Raw genomic sequence first — 16,041 nt, forward strand, 5'->3', positions numbered from 1 at the left:
ATTTCCCTCAAGTGGATGACCTAAGGTTTATCAATCCATGGGAGGCATAGGATGAAGATGGTCTCTCTCAAACAACCCTGCAACCAAATAACAAAGAGTCTCTTGTGTCCCCAACACACCCAATACAATGGTAAATTGTATAGGTGCACTAGTTCGGCGAAGAGATGGTGATACAACTGTAATATGGAAGGTAGATATAGGTTTTTGTAATCTGAAAATATATAAACAGCAAGGTAGCTAGTGATAAAAGTGAGCGAAAATGGTATTGCAATGCTTAGAAACAAGGCCTAGGGTTCATACTTTCACTAGTGCAAGTTCTCTCAACAATGATAACATAATTAAATCATATAACAATTCCTCAAAATGCAACAAAGAGTAACTTCAAAGTCACTAATAGCGGAGACCAAAAGAAGAGATTGTTGTAGGGTACAAAACCACCTCAAAGTTATTCTTTCTGATCGATCTATTGGGCTATTCCTACAAGTGTCACAAACAGCCCTAGAGTGTGACGCCTGGATAATTAAGCTACAGTGAACCTCCACTAATGATGCCACGTCACCTCGGTTACTGTTGATAAACTCGCGTCAGTTCGAAACCCAGTTCAAATTTTAAAATAAAAACAAATTGCAAAAGTTTTCAAACAATAAGACACAAATATTTGGATTGTGGCAAATATTCCATACTAAATATTGGTGAAGAAACCACACTTTTCTAAAGTAATTAAGTGCACTATCTTAAGTAAAACAGTAGCAATAATGATTATTTAAATACCTTTTATAATTACTAAAATGTGAAACTAACTTATTTGGGGATTATACTTTTTGTGACTGTGGACTGAGTTGAAATACTAATTTAGATGTTGAGTGTATATTTTACTAAAACTAAAATAAAAGGTAACTAGAAATAAAACAGAAATATAATAATAATAATAATAATAATAATAATAATAATAATAATAATAATAATAATAATAATAACAGAAGAAGGCCCCCCCATGCTGGGCCAAGTGGCCCAGCTGGCCTCACCTGCCCGAATGGGCCGGCCCACCCTCACCTACTTATCCCCTGCCACACCCCGCAAACCCTAGCCCACTACCCCTGATCCCCTCTCACTCCCCCTTGCCCCCTGGATCCGGACGGCGCCCATCCCCGTCGCCCCGCACGATCCTCGCACTCCTCCCGCACGACCCCCCACTCCCTCTCGTTCTCCATCGTCGCCGAGCACCCCGCGCCCAATCCCTTGCCGCGTCGGAGCCCCACCTCGCCGGCGCGATCGTGCCCAAGGAACCGCCGCCTACTGTCGTCCCCAGCGCCCGAGGACGACCCCGTCGTCGCTTCCCGCCGCCGCCCAGAGCCCCTCCGCCTCGACTTCGCCGGAGCCGCCGTCCACGTCTCCTCCCCGACTCGGCTACACCGAGCCTCGTCGCCCTCTTCTCGTCAACACGGGTGAGCTCCCCGTCGGCCACCTCCCGTCTCCCCCCTTCGAACGCTGCGCCACCTGCGCCCCTACGTGCGCCGCAGCGCCGGCCTTTCCCTGGCCGCGCTCCGCGCCATTCGGGCGTGCACTCGACGCGCCCACACACCTCCGCGCTCGCCCACCTGATACCCTGTGCCGCTCACACGCGCGCTCGCGTGCCCCTGGCCCGTCGGCGACAACGTCAGTGCTGCCGTCCCCTTGCCTGGAGCTCCGCTCCCGTGCCCATGGCTGCGCCCGCTGCCATGCGTCTGCTCGCGCTTTGCCTAGCCACTGCGCCCCCACCCGCTCGCGCCGCTGTACTTTTGCCGCCGCGCCTCCTGCTTTGTCTTCCGCCGCCCACGCCCGTGTTCCTTGCCTCTGCCCCGCGTCCGACCGCCACTCGCCGCCGGCTGTCGCTCACCGGCACGCGCTCGTGCCCGCATCTGCCGGCGACCCCGCCAGCTGATGCTGCTGCTCGCCCTGACTGCTGCGGTTGTAGCGATGTCTCTGTCCAGGACCTCCCCCATCTAAAAAAACAAATGAGAAAAGAAATAAAAACAAGAATACAAAAAATTAAAGAATTAATTGGGAATTAAGTAATTAGTTAGTTAATTAATTAATTACTTATTTAAGTTAATAAAACTATGTTAAAACAGATATGACACTGACAGGGAGTCCCGCATGTAATTAACCCCCTGGATTTAAAACTAACTCTAATTAACTGGTTAGTAATTACACGTGGACCTAGTGCACTATTCTTTTGGATAAGGTTGACTGGGTCAGCTGCTGACTTAGTAGTGGGGCCTCACTGTCAGCCAAACTTACACATCCCTGTGTACACTCTCTCTATACCCGTAGCTTTTAATAATTAATATAATTTTGATTTGAGATTAATTCCAGTAACTATAGAAATTCAAATAAACTTTCAGAAATAATATAATATAATCTGTAACTCGGATGAAAATACTTTGTACATGAAAGTTGCTCAGAACGATGAGACAAATCTGAATATGCAGTCTATTCATTCGCCACGTGTCCCTAGCATAGCGAACCTGCAACCTTCCCCCTCTGGTCCGTCTGTCTGAAAACGCAAAACACTAGGAATACTTTCACGGATGTTTCCCCCCTTCGTCGGTATCGCCTACTACTACGTTAGGTCACCCCTAGCGTCGCGTATTGCCATGTTATGCTTTGTGCTGCTTTGATTGCTCTATTATTTATTTGTGTTCCCCCCTCCATTACTTCTTTCCGGTAGACCTTGAGACAGCCGCTAATACCCTCATGATCGACTACATCAACGACGACCCCTCCTTGCCAAAGCAACCAGGCAAGCCCCCCCTCTCTGATCAACCCGATATCGCCTATTCCTTCTCTCTACTGCTTGCGTTAGAGTAGTGTAGCTCGTTACTTCTTTCGGTTAATCCTATTTTGCTCCATAACATGTCTTTGCTACTATTGTTGTTACCTTTACCTGCAATCCTAAATGCTTAGTATAGGATTCTAGTTTATCATAAGTGGCCCTACATTCTTGTCCATCTGCCATGCTATATTATCGGGCGGTGATCACTCGGGAGGTGATCGCGGGTATATTACTTATATACATAATATATGATACATGTGGTGACTAAAGTCGGGTTGGCTCGTTGAGTACCCGCGAGTGATTCACGGATTGGGGGCTGAAAGGACATTTGTCCCCGCGGCCCTCTGGGTGGATCTTTGTGGCGGAGCGACATGGCAGGTTGTGACCACCTAGGTGAGAGGTGGGCCTAGCCCTGGTCGGTGTCCGCGGTTACATCAATTAACACGCTTAACGAGATCTTGGTATCTGATCTGAGTCTAGCCACTGGCCTATACGCACTAACCAACTACGCGGGAACAGATATGGGCACTCAACGTCGTGGTATCAGTTGAAGCCTTCTTGACGTTAGCGACTGAGCAGCGCGTGCCGGATTGGACTGGAACGCCTGCTCTTGTATTAGGGAGGCTAGGTCTGCTTCCGACCGCCCACGCAACGTGATGTTGTGCAACGGGCGATGGGCCCAGACCCCTGCACGCTTAGGATTTAGACCGGCGTGCTGACCTCTCTGGTGTGCCTAGGTGGGGCTGCGACGTGTTGATCTTCCGAGGCCGGACACGACCCAAAAAAGTGTGCCTGACCAGAGGGATCGAGCATGTTGGGTAATGTGGTGCACCCCTGTAGGGAAGTTTATCTATTCGAATAGCCGTGTCCTTCGGTAAAAGGACGACCAGAAGTTGTACCTCGACCTTATGACAACTAGAACCGGATACTTAATAAAACACACCCTTTCAAGTGCCAGATACAACCCAGTGATCACTCTCCAACAGGGCGACGAGGAGTGGATCGCCAGGTAGGATTATACTATGCAATGATACTTGGTTAACTTACCATCTACTCTCTTCTACTGCTTCAAGATGGACGCTGCCAGAAGCGTAGTCTTCTTTAGGACTAGCTATCCCCCTCTTATTCGAGCATTATGTAGTTCAGTCCACATATACTACCCCTTTCATTGATACCAATGCATATGTAATGTAGATCCTTGCTTGCGAGTACTTTGGATGAGTACTTACGGTTGCTTTCCTCCCTCTTCTCCCCCTTTCCCTTCCTCTCGGTTGTCGCAACCAGATGCTGGAGCCCAGGAGCCAGACACCATCGTCGACGACGACCCCTACTACACCGGAGGTGCCTCCTACTACGTGTAGGTTGCCGGTGATGACTAGGAGTAGTTTAGGAGGATCCCAGGCAGGAAGCCTGCGCCTCTTTCGATCTGTATTCCAGTTTGTGCTAGCCATCTAATGGCAACTTGTTTAACTTATGTCTGTACTCAGATAATGTTGTTTCCACTGACTTGTCTATGATCGAGCTTTTGTATTCGAGCCCTCGAGGCCCCTGTCTTGTAATATGATGTATGTATGACTTATTTTATTTTTAGAGTTGTGTTGTGATATCTTCCTGTGAGTCCCTGATCTTGATCATACATGTTTGCGTGTATGATTAGTGTACGATTGAATCGAGGGCATCACAAGTTGGTATCAGAGCCAACTGCCTGTAGGATTCCCCCTTCGAAACTCCTTGGCTAAAGTTGAGTCTAGTTATTACAAAACTTTTACTAACATGGTTGTGCGGCTTACGGGCCCATGTCACCATTGGGTGGTATTAGGATCTTTTATTCCTCGTCTATACTCTGGGACTCTGATCTCTCTTCTATTCGGGTTAAATGATTTTGCAAACTCTAACATTAGGTTCTCATAAATACTTTCTCCGAAGAGCCCTTCGTTCCAGATGATCGCCTGCTTCATCAAAAGATTCTTCTAATACTCCCCGATGCTTCCCGAGAGCCTTGTGCCTTTTGCTGTTAGAATTCCATACTACCGATATATCCATATGGATAACGACATACACTTGCCATTCATACAATCATTACCCGTTGATCTTATTATAACCAGATACCCCGGAATACTCTCTATTGTTCTGAGAATACTTTGTGCCTACCGCCTTCCAGTTCTTTGCACGTGAATACCCCTACAAATTATTCCTCACACATATCGAGGATTTGTTTATTCCAAGTTGTTCATGTGTTCAGCAAAAGAATTCGAAATACTATTCAACCTTCCGAAAATCCTCAACTACCTATTGCTCTTGAAATTCTTGCTTGCTTGCATTATGGTTAATCCGATAAGTCTCATAATTTTATTGGCATCCCTTGTCTTTATCATTTTAAGTCCCTTGATTCAATATGTTGAGGATGCTCGCATTCCTCAGTCGAATCCTAGAATTCATCCTTCCGGCTGAGTGTTAGTTTGAACATGAGCTGGTTCTCGACCAGTCAAATTATCGTCAATTGTACCCCTGAGTCTACTCAACTTATCCATCCTTAATCTGAGTGTTGCTTTTGATCCCTTGATCTAGAAATCATAATTCTTTTGCATTTGAGCTTTGAGTTAGTCAGTTGTTTCTATAATTTGATCTCCTTGCATTCTTTCTTCCTCTGGTTGAGTACCGATGCTCACATCAGATCCCTTGTGGACCACCGGATCCTTTGTCAGATTTTATTCGACATCATCCTTCATATTCAATCACTTTGGAAGCTCTTTCCTGATATATAATGCTATTGGTAAATCCTATCCTCTGATTGGCCAACCATGCTCTGCTTTTGAGCTGGTGATAATTACTCTCGAAGCTTGTAGTATATGTTTCTAAGATGCCCCGATGTGTTGTACCTATGCCTTCCTTAGTTTGTGTGAACCCGAAAGTTTTCACAGGTCATACTTCTCTGGTAATTCACCAGGTAGGTTTTCATACTCAAATCATTTTGAATAGAGCAGTGAATGAATGGTCAAGCAATGGAGAAGTGGGAGTCGACCTTGAACTTTTTGTTCATGCCCATGGACACGATGTAGATCTTATCATGGGAGCTTCTCTTAAATTAATAAGTTCATCTTATATCTAGGATCTGGTCTTTTGCGATCGTGGTTTCGGCCATATTGATATTCTTTGATTCCTTTTCTCACGCAAGTTAAAGTACTTGTCTTCTGCAGATCAATACATCTCTTCAACCTCTATTTTGATCTTCCTTCGAGTATTACCCTCCGGTATCTCGAGAATTTATACAAAAAATCGTGTTGCTTCCCATGAGTCTTCATTTAGTATTGCTTCTCACCGATTTCAGATTTCCCCCAGGTATTGAGTTATCAATCACTCGAGAACACCGATAAGTGAATCGATTTCGCACTCCGATTCAATAACTCTTAGTAATTTTCATTGCTTACGAGTTTAATAATCCTTCAAGTCATTCCTAGCCTGACCAGCTATATCATTATTGTGCTAGATTTTAATTGTGCTACTTGGTCCTTCTTCTCGGAGCATAATTTTTGACGATGAGCTAACCTTACGCCGATCTTCCTAGTCATATAATATCCGCCTTGAACAGCAAGCTTGATTTCTAGTTTGTGTCATACCCCTGGTTCCAATAACCTTTCGCTACATCATTCCTTTCACTTGATGTCATCACCGACTGATTACATCTTCATGAAATCTCTCGATAAATGTGTCGTGGTGATCATCAACATTCTGGGTTCTTCCGAGATATCTATCAAATTCTTGATGAGAAATACTGTAACGCCCTCGATGCGGCTATATCTCCCACGTGTCTAAGCACGACTTAGAGGCATAACCGCATTGAAAGCAATGTTGCAAGTGAGGTAATCTTCACACAACCCATGTCATACATAAGGGAAAGAGATACATAGTTGGCTTACAATCGCCACTTCACACAATTACATGAATAAAGCATTACATCATCCAGATACACTCAAGGTCTGACTACGGAACCAAAATAAAAGAAGACTACCCCAAATGCTACACAGATCCCCGATCGACCCCAACTGGGCTCCACTACTGATCAACTAGAACAAAGCAACACAAAGGACAAGATGTTCATTGAGCTCCTCCTTGAGCTTGGTTGCGTCACCTGCACGGTTCAACGGCACCTGCAAACTGGTTTTGGAAGTATCTGTGAGTCACGGGGACTCAGCAATCTCACACCCTCGAGATCAAGACTATTTAAGCTCATAGGTAAGGTAAAAGGTATGAGGTGGAGCTGCAACAAGCGACTAGCATATATGGTGGCTAACATATGCAAAAGAGAGCGAGAAGAGAAGGCAAAGCACGGTCAAACAACTATGATCAAGAAGTGATCCTAGAACAACCTACGTCAAGCATTACTCCAACACCGTGTTCACTTCCTGGACTCCGCCGAGAAGAGACCATCACGGTTACACACGCGGTGGATGTATTTTAATTAAGATCAACTTCAGGTTTTCTACAACCGGACATTAACAAATTCCCATCTGCCCATAACCGCGGGCACGACTTTCGAAAGTTCAAATCCCTGCAGGGGTGTCCCAACTTAGCCCATCACAAGCTCTCACGGTCAACGAAGGATATTCCTTCTCCCAAGACAATCCGATCAGGCTCGGCATCCAGGTTACAAGACATCCTCGACAATGGTAAAACAATTCCAGCAACATCGCCCGAATGTGCCGACAAATCCCGATAGGAGCTGCACATATCTCGTTCTCAGGGCACACTCAGATTGTCTAAACTTCCGGTAGGCCAGCCCAGAGTTGCCCCTGGTGGCCACCGGCGGCTGACAGGTTGGACCAACACTCAGAGGAGCACTGGCCCGGGGGGTTAAAATAATGATGACCCTTGAGTCTGCAGAACCCAAGGGAAAGAAAAGGCTAGGTGGCAAATGGTAAAACCAAGGTTGGGCATTGCTGGAGGAGTTTTATTCAAGGCGAACTGTCAAGGGGTTCCCATTATAACCCAACCGCGTAAGGAACGCAAAATCCAGGAACATAACACCGATATGACGGAAACTAGGGCGGCAAGAGTGGAACAAAACACCAGGCATAAGGCTGAGCCTTCCATCCTTTACCAAGTATATAGATGCATTAATTAAATAAGAGATATTGTGATATCCCAACAAGTAAACATGTTCCAACAAGGAACAACATCTCCATGTTCCAACGAGGAACAAACTTCATCTTCACCTGCAACTAACAACGCTATAAGAGGGGCTGAGCAAAGCGATAAAATAGCCAAACAACGGTTTGCTAGGACAAGGTGGGTTAGAGGCTTGGTTCAACAATATGGGAGGCATGATAAGCAAATGGTAGGTATCGCGGCATAGGCATAACAAAAGAGCGAGCAACTAGCAAGCAAAGATAGAAGTGATTTCGAGGGTATGGTCATCTTGCCTGAGATCCCGCAAGGAAGAAGAACGAGTCCATGAAGAAGACAAACGGACGTAGTCGAACGGGTCCTCACAAACGCGACGTTAACGGAACCAACCCGAAGAAGCAACACCGGAAAGAAGCACACAACATAGTAAACAACCAACACATGAACGTGGCATGATATGCGGGATGCGGTATGCGATGCACATGCATGATTTGCAAAGAAATGATTAAACCTGGCCTCAACTTGGAAATCCAAGAGTGCCACTAGAAAGGGGAGGTGATTTCGGTTGAAATCGATATAAAGATCACCGGAATCGGATGCACGGTTTGGAAATGGCAGGCAAAACAAATATGGCACCGGTCTGCGATAAACAGCAAGTAGCCTTCTAAATGCATCAAGATGAATATGCTACAGCACTCAAACATGGCAACAAAATACATGGCAGGGATCCACTCATGAATCTTGACAAAAGATGAACACTGAGCTACGGCTAATTCACTCATTCACAGGTTCAAACAAGCAAGGCAAAAGGGCAAACGGTAACAGGTTTCAGACTTAGTGAAATTAACAACATGTCAGGAATTTATCATCAGGAAGCAATGTTTAGAGCATGGTAACTATATGCTACAGGAACATATGATGGCAAAGAAAAGCATTGCACGAAGCTACTCTAAGCATATAACAAAAGTCCCTTAGTGACCATGAGCCAAAAGGGATCAGAAAATACAATTGCAAGCATGTGAACATGGCAAAAACATAAACAGATTCAGACTTTGTGAAAAACTGGAGCATGCAAAACAGTTAACGAGTAGGCATGTTTACGAGCTCGATGAACTCACTACAGAGCATTGCATGACAAACTAAGTATACACCCATCAAGAAGACATGGCATAGAAGCTATACATGGCAAGAACAACAACATAGCATGCACGGATCAATAGCAACATCCTCGGCAAAATCGCTAAACATGTCAACAATCTGCCAGGATCATTTTATAGCAAAAGTAGAGCTCGATTGACTCAAGCTAGGGTGCTCCATAAATGCAAAAAAAGACATGGATGGATAGAGCACAACAATATTAACAAAACATCCTTACTGATCATACTCAAAAGAGGCACGGATCACTAGGAAACAACATGAACATATGGCATAACAGCGAAAACAAGACAAGGACTTAGTGAAATTCTAAGTCCCTGAAATCAGCATCACCGAGTAAGCTACTTTGCATGATTGTGCTAGTCACCACAAAGATCACAAAAATACATGGCATACACCCCTGTAAAGATGGCATGGCATTCTACAAAACAAATGTAGAGCTTAGGATCATAGCATGCACACATTAATCATGGCAAAAATGACAAGGCCATTTGCTGAAACAGATCTGCAACTTTCCTCACATAGCCCTCTTCCAACAGCATTTCGGGCATCAAGATGAGCTCAAATGAAAATGATGCAATGAGATGAAATGATATACTCGTCGAGATTAACATTTCGATATGCTACTCGCACGAATCGAAGCTACGAGTGCAGAGTTATGGCATGATGAAAATGGGCACATGAATCTGGAAACTTCGGGGAGTTAGTGAAATTTTACCTCTGCGAAAGTCAACGCGGGACGGAGGGATCCGGGACGGAGCGGATCGGGATGCGGGGAGGCTGTTTGGTTTGATGCGTTTGTGGATCTGGTCCAGCCTCACCAGATCCGGGCGGCGGATCTCTCCGGCGAGCTCGCGACTCCGGCGATGACCGGAGAGGACGGAGGAGGGAGCGAGGCGGCGCGAGGAGGTTGGGGCCGGCCGGGCGGCGCGGTTGCCGGTGAGAGGCGGCAGCGAGGGAGCTTGGCGGCGGCGAGGAGTGGCGGCGGCAAGCGACGACGGGCGGCGGCAAAGGCGCGCGGTGGCCGGCGCGTACTCCGGCGAAGGGCGACGAGCCGCGGTGCGGGCACGCAGCCGTGGGCGTGCGGTGGAGGTGACCGGGCTCGCGTGGGCCCGATCTGGGCTCCGCGGGCCGGCGCGGTGGGGAGGAGAGAGGCGACGACACATGGCGCGAGCTGGTTGGCTCGCGGCGGCGGCGGGGTGACGTGGCGCGACGGGATTCGCCGGAGTGAGGTGGAGCCTGGACATGTCCGTTGGTGGAAGAAATGTCCGGTGCGCACGGAGGAGGGGTTAGGGTTCATTCGCGAAAAATTCGGGGAGGCACACATATATATAGGTAGAGGGAGCTAGGAGAGTCCAAATGAGGTGCGGTTTTTGGCCACGCGATCGTGATCGAATGACCGAGATGATGGAGGAGGTTTAGGTGGGTTTTGGGCCAGTTTGGAAGGGTGTTGGGCTGCAACACACACGATGCCTTTTCGGTCCCTCGGTTAACCGTTGGAGTATCAAACGAAGTCCAAATGGCACGAAACTTGACAGGCGGTCTACCGGTAGTTAACCAAGGCCGCATGACAAGTCTCAGTCCAATCCGAAAACGTTTAACACCCGCACACGAAAAGAGGTAGAAAGGGACACCGGGTGACATAGGAGCGCCGGATTGCAAAACGGACAACGGGGAAAATGCTCGGATGCATCAGATGAACATGTATGCAAATGAAATGCACATGATGACATGATATGACATGCATGACACGCAAGCAATGACAAGGCAACAACAGCGAAAAACTGGAGGACACCTGGCACATCGGTCTCGGGGCGTTACAACAGTCCACCACTACGAGAGGATCTCGTACTACGAGAGGATCTCGTCCCGAGATCTAGAAGGGCACCAGAGGGACAACAGAAGAGAAAGAGGAGAGGTAAAGCTAAGTTGCTTCTTTGACAAACGAGTGAAACCACAAGCCTTGAGAGGTTGAACAAATTGAAAGAAAGAATGCAACGAGAAAGAGCGAAGTTAAGAGTGCTCAGTTAGGAAAAGGATCAATGAAGAACTAATTCGAGCAGCACTCCAATTGACAAGAAAAGGAATTGAATAAGAACTTGATAAGATGAGAAGATACTTGAATGAAAACACGACACTCCGGTTGGAAAAGGATTAGCAAATGAAAGAATATGGTCTTGACAAACCAAGATGAGGAGTGAAAAGAGCAACATCAATAGACCTCCGGGAGAAAGAATAGAATATAGATAATTGAAATAAAAGAATGGAGAAGAAGATGCCAACTTCTGCCACAAAAGATCTTGAAAAGGCATTCTTAGGAGAAGGGTCAAACGGAGTTATTGGAAAAACAACAACGAAAAGAGTAAGCTTGTAGTGGGCTTATGAAGAACATCTCAAAACTACGAGGTGAAATTCTGCCACTAACGAAAACGATAAATTGGATTGATATGAACAAGGAGGCGAGAAGATTATTTCACCGGGAGGATAAATGAAGAACTTGGATCATTTATAAGCACCACAAATAGCAACAATCATTAGGGAAGGCTTTAGGTGAAACATGACGCAAGATAACTCCAACGAATAGATTGGTGGATCTAAAATATTTCATTCTTAACAACAAGTGAATCATGAAACATGAACTCCAGTTATCAAGAATGACATAATACCAACTCCAATGATACAGAAGAAAGAATTGCACTCCAGATTGCAAGAAGAAGAATGCTTGAGCTAGCCTGAAAAGAATCTTGATGAACACTACGAGAAGGAATTAAATCCTTGATGAACCATCATGTAGAACCTTGATGAAGAACTCCGGTAACAAAAGGATAACGAAAAGAATGAGAAGTTGAAAACACAAGGTGAATCCTTGCAATGATTAGATGGATCTCCGTGGCGATATAATCGAAAGAGGTTGGAACTCCGAGAAAAAAGATAAGATGAACAATTGACAACGAGAATTAGTTATTGTGAACAAACTCCGGAGGAACGAATCCTTCATTTGGGTGAAGCAAGAATAAGAATTACATTATGCTTACCCTTCACCAATTAAATTGATGACAATCAACGGATTTGACATATTACTTATTTTCGTAGAAAGGATTAAGATAGATATAGCGTCAACTTGGAAAGGTCTTCAACGAAGCACCGGTAGAATTTGGAAAGCACAATGCATTGATATGATAAACGAAAGAAGAAGAATCTTGGAAGAAACACCGTTAGAATTAAGATGGCCGAACAAAAAATAAAGGAACAACAGGAAGAATTATGAAATGAACGAAGATACTTGAGAGAATTTAGATACAAGAGGACGAATAATTCACGAACTTCATAGAGAATATTTGAATGATGCACCGGTAAGATTTGTATAATGAGAGTTGAGAGCTGGAAAGAATAAACCCGAAATTATGGCCTTCAGATAAACAAACTGAAAAGACTCCTGAATTACTCCGGAAGGGTGAAAAGAATTCTCACAATCGAAAACAATTATGAGAGGAAGGCATTAAGCTAGAACCACGAATCTTTGATGGAAACGGATAAGATTGCAGAGAAAATCTTCTTCGGTCTTCCAATGTTGATAATGACGATGAGAAGATCCACCAAGAATCGTTGAGACACTCTGAAAGAATCAAAAACGAAGAGGTTGAGCCAACAATGAAAACATTTTGACAGATCTTCGAGAAGACATTTGACTGATGATAACTCATTCTTACGTCAAACTTTGAAATGTATTTGAAAAACTCCGGGAAAACTAGAAGAGTCAGGTAAGATCCTGGAAAAAGACCTGTGGATTAGGGCCCACTCAAAAGAAACACCGTTGAAATGATTTAAAAGAGAGATTGCGCCGGTAGAATTAAAATGGCTTGAATGAGATACCAATCTCGAAAGAGCTTGAACGAATGCAGAGTGGAAACACGAATCTTCGAGATATCTTCAGCACTCCGGAACAATTGAATAGCGAGAAGTGGATGATTACGAGGTGCACCGGCATAAGAAAAGCATTAGACAAAAAGAAAAGACAATGCTCAATACCAAAGTTTGAATTGAATCCACCGGAGAAGGAAAATGAGTGAGGAATGACAAACTAGAAGAGCATCTTCATGTGAACCACCGGGTAGAACATTGAAAGAAAAGAATGAAGAGACTTCACAAGAATAAAAGGATGCTTGATTAAAAAAATCTGAGTCCTTGAAGAAACAAGGGTGGGAGGGTGGGAAAACAAAGACAACTTGGGATGGATGAAACAGACAATGTTGAGAGCTTAGATTGAATCTTGCGGATGTTGAAAATGGACGGATCCACTTGAAGAGAAGCACACGGGTTGAAAAAGGATTGGTAAGACAATCTCGATGGTCAAGAAGGATTAGTATTCACATAGGAATATGAGAACACCACTTAGACAAGGGATGGAATCAACATTTGACTTTGAAGCAACTCGAATACCACAACTCAAAACAAAACAAAGGATTGGCTTGCAGAATAAGCCGGAACAAACATATGATAGAGATTTTGTCTGAAGTTTTCATGGTGGGGCCTACACGGGCTCGATCGTACATCACCATCATGTACAAGGCAGTGCACTTGACATACGAAGTGTCCCTGAGTCGGCATAGCCAAGTACTCTTTAAGACACAATGAGACCACTGTAAAACCAACCATGGATAGGCGGACCACTAGACGTCGAACCCCAATTTTATATCATACATCTGTCGGAAAGATATCCTAAGATCTACTTGAATTCCCACTTATAAACTCCCGAAATTTTCCGGTTATGCAATCAGGTGTTGGGGATACAGGGGAAGCATAATATCTCACCCAAAACTAGCAAATCCTACATCCAGCTGTATCCATCCTTCAACACATAACCAAGAAACCGTCAGAAATCGTTTACCTCAACCTTTGAAAAGCATCCGTTATACAAGTTATGGCAATACTCCCGAACTCCCGCCCCAGTACTGGGAGGCGTCGAGGTTATCTCACCAACAACTGCATAAAAGAGATTTTCGATGTCGGCAAAACTAAACTCAGGTATTCCAGAACTGCAACGATAAAATTGTGACGATAACACCTCGGAGCTCAACTCCCCGGGACACTTCCACAACCCCTAAATGACAGGAGGCACCAAGAACAATGTTCTCGTCACAAAACCATCGGAACGATTCCAAGATACCCGCGTGATCCTAAAAAAATTAGTCAAATTTGAGAAGAGAAGAGTCAAAACTCTACGTCAGGATGCCTCACCAGAGCGACGAAGGGACTGAGGAGTAAAAAGAATTCCTAACTCTCCGATAAATAATTCCTAAATGACTCAAAACATTTTTCTAGACTCAACAACGCCAACGATTCGATCAAGCAGGGGGCTCCTAAGGTCGGGGAAGGCTCTGATTACCAACTTGTAACGCCCTCGATGCGGCTATATCTCCCACGTGTCGAAGCACGACTTAGAGGCATAATCGCATTGAAAGCAATGTCACAAGTGAGGTAATCTTCACACAACCCATGTAATACATAAGGGAAAGAGATACATAGTTGGCTTACAATCGCCACTTCACACAATTACATGACTAAAGCATTACATCATCCATATACACTCAAGGTCCGACTACGGAACCAAAATAAAAGAAGACTACCCCAAATGCTACACAGATTCCCGATCGACCCCAACTGGGCTCCACTACTGATCAACTAGAACGAAGCAACACAAAGGACAAGATGTTCATCGAGCTCCTCCTTGAGCTTGGTTGCGTCACCTGCATGGTTCAACGGCACCTGCAAACTGGTTTTGGAAGTATCTGTGAGTCACGGGGACTCAGCAATCTCACACCCTCGCGATCAAGACTATTTAAGCTCATAGGTAAGGTAAGAGGTATGAGGTGGAGCTGCAGCAAGCGACTAGCATATATGGTGGCTAACATACGCAAAAGAGAGCGAGAAGAGAAGCCAAAGCACGTTCGAACAACTATGATCAAGAAGTGATCCTAGAACAACCTACGTCAAGCATTACTCCAACACCGTGTTCACTTCCCGGACTTCGCCGAGAAGAGACCATCACGGTTACACACGCGGTGGATGTATTTTAATTAAGATCAACTTCAGGTTTTCTACAATCGGACATTAACAAATTCCCATCTGCCCATAACCGTGGGCACGGCTTTTGAAAGTTCAAATCCCTGCAGGGGTGTCCCAACTTAGCCCATCACAAGCTCTCATGGTCAACGAAGGATATTCCTTCTCCCAAGACAATCCGATCAGGCTCGGCATCCAGGTTACAAGACATCCTCGACAATGGTAAAACAAGTCCAGCAACACCGCCCGAATGTGCCGACAAATCCCGATAGGAGCTGCACATATCTCGTTCTCATGGCACACTCAGATTGTCCAAACTTCCGGTAGGCCAGCCCAGAGTTTCCCCTGGTGGCCACCGGCGGCTGACAGGTTGGACCAACACTCAGAGGAGCACTGGCCCGGGGGGTTAAAATAATGATGACCCTTGAGTCTGCAGAACCCAAGGGAAAGAAAAGGCTAGGTGGCAAATGGTAAAACCAAGGTTGGGCATTGCTGGAGGAGTTTTATTCAAGGCGAACTGTCAAGGGGTTCCCATTATAACCCAACCGCGTAAGGAACGCAAAATCCAGGAACATAACACCGATATGACGGAAACTAGGGCGGCAAGAGTGGAACAAAACACCAGGCATAAGGCCGAGCCTTCCACCCTTTACCAAGTATATAGATGCATTAATTAAATAAGAGATATTGTGATATCCCAACAATTAAACATGTTCCAACAAGGAACAACATCTCCATGTTCCAACAAGGAACAAACTTCATCTTCACCTGCAACTAACAACGCTATAAGAGGGGCTGAGCAAAGCGGTAACATAGCCAAACAACGGTTTGCTAGGACAAGGTAGGTTAGAGGCTTGGTTCAACAATATGAGAGGCATGATAAG

At 45.3% G+C, this 16,041-nt stretch overlaps 1 long non-coding RNA gene across 1 annotated transcript; it reads left to right on the forward strand.

The window, feature by feature from the left end:
- The first annotated feature begins 1,097 nt into the window (after positions 1–1,097).
- On the forward strand, positions 1,098–4,421 carry LOC147984629 (uncharacterized). The gene is made up of 2 exons (XR_015616144.1): positions 1,098–1,445; positions 4,100–4,421. It is a non-coding gene; the product is annotated as an uncharacterized LOC147984629 (long non-coding RNA).
- Positions 4,422–16,041: the final 11,620 nt, after the last annotated feature.

This window comes from Triticum urartu, chromosome 2A (genome assembly GCF_056163025.1).
Source record: "Triticum urartu cultivar PI428250 chromosome 2A, HENAU_Tu73, whole genome shotgun sequence".
NCBI classification, from domain to species: domain Eukaryota; kingdom Viridiplantae; phylum Streptophyta; class Magnoliopsida; order Poales; family Poaceae; genus Triticum; species Triticum urartu.